Raw genomic sequence first — 1771 nt, 5'->3', positions numbered from 1 at the left:
AATGATTACCCGACCTGCTACAACACAAAACCAAAAGTAGCAACAAATAATCACAAGTGATCTGTTGTCTCCACCACACAGTCACATACAAGTGGCCCTATACCACAACAAGTTACTTTAATCCAAAAAGTTCAGTAAATCAAGCACACTAGTGACCAACCACAAAATAGAGAGCTATGGCCACACAATGATCACATCAAGGGTGGCTCAGCACCCCACAGTGTTATTGCCATCACCTGGCCAACAACACTCACAAGTAGTGATGGGACGTTCTGTATCGAGGCTTCGGAGCGTGTGTCGAGTAATGGAGGGGGCGTTTCCGCGAAGCGCGTATCGAGGCTTGCTTCATTTATGGGAGGAGCTGAAAATGATGACGTCCGAAGCCTCGCTGCCCGGCTGTACCACGTGACTGGTTCATGAAGTGGTTCGAACTTTGCCGCGAGATATGACAGCGATATAAACCCCTCAGACTTCATTCAAAAATGTGGGTGTTTGATGGAGAGTTGCGGTTAGTGAGAGTTTGGAGACCGTTTGGAGGTTTATGAGAGTGAGGAGAGAAAGTCAGGAGAGAATGGAGCCAGCTAAGAAGAGGAGGATGTCCTCCCCTGTGTGGGAACATTTTGATCTTATTCCTCCCAACAAGGTATGTAAATTTCTACAGAAGATGTATTTTCATGATACTGATGGTGCAATACAATTTATGTTGAGCTGTCTTGACTTTTGTACAAGGTGAAGTGTTTTCTATGTGCCAGGGAGCTGGGATATAACAACAACACCTCATCCATGCTTAGGCACTACAGAGCTTTGCATGAGAATAAGGGGGACACCGATTGTGGAGCAAGACCAGGTGAGCCATCAAATGCAATGATAATATAGGATGCAGTAATGTTGCTAAATGATATAACAATATTATACAACTGTTATAAGTTACGTATGTGATATTTATATTTGTGCTTTATCTTTATTGTCTTTCCTCAGGAGAACAATCTCAAATAGATGAAGACCTGGTCAGCATGGTGATTGAGGACTCCCAGCCATTTAGCATTGTGGAGGACAAAGGATTCAAAAGATTTGTTAAATCATTAAATCCTAGCTATGTTCTCCCCACTAAAAAGGTCATAAAAGCAGTGAAAATTTAGTTTTTACAGAATAAAATGTGAACAGGCAGGACAAAGCCTCAGTGTGTAGCTGTCCATACCTCAACGTTACAAAAGCACAACCACTGTCCACACCCCAACCACACCTCACCTCACAGTAAATGATCATTTCCATTTCAAGCATTTCCAAATAATCATTTCCCATACTGCCACTATAAATATACACAGTATACTGCCATCACTACAATATACATGTTTTACACACTCCTTTTGTTGTTGACATTTACAGGCTGTGTGCAAAATGCCACACTCTTCAAATTCATGCCAGCTATTATTTTTACGTCCAGTAGGTGTCCTGCTAGAGCAAATGAAGCTTCATGAAGCTTCGCGTTGGGGTGAACCAATTGGATGAAAAGCTTCAGTGCTTCATGGGGCTTCATCTGCCCATCACTACTCACAAGTGATCCAACAAAATAGCCATATTCCAAAATAGCCCCCACTTATGTTACGACCCGGCTCAAAAGCCGCAACATAAAAAAAGGAGATGAATAACAGAGTGTGGGTGAGAAGAGGTTTCATCCTAAAATGGAAATCCAGGTTGGCTAAAATGGCTGGTGCCACCAAGGCAAAGACTAGTGTACTGCTGGGAAGCTTGCCTCAGGTATGCTTTTATC

The 1771-nt window shown here is 42.7% G+C and overlaps 1 long non-coding RNA gene across 1 annotated transcript; it reads left to right on the top strand.

The window, feature by feature from the left end:
• The first annotated feature begins 259 nt into the window (after positions 1 to 259).
• LOC146684304 (uncharacterized) lies at positions 260 to 1437 on the top strand. The gene is made up of 3 exons (XR_014917072.1): positions 260 to 643; positions 730 to 847; positions 979 to 1437. It is a non-coding gene; the product is annotated as an uncharacterized LOC146684304 (long non-coding RNA).
• The last annotated feature ends 334 nt before the right edge of the window (positions 1438 to 1771 follow it).

The sequence above is a fragment of the Copadichromis virginalis genome, linkage group LG20, assembly GCF_057382275.1.
Source record: "Copadichromis virginalis isolate Kocher_CV1m ecotype Utaka linkage group LG20, C_Virginalis_male_GT1.1, whole genome shotgun sequence".
NCBI lineage: Eukaryota > Metazoa > Chordata > Actinopteri > Cichliformes > Cichlidae > Copadichromis > Copadichromis virginalis.
The sequence above is the reverse complement of the archived record's forward strand: the minus strand, read 5'-3'. Positions and strand labels throughout refer to the sequence as shown.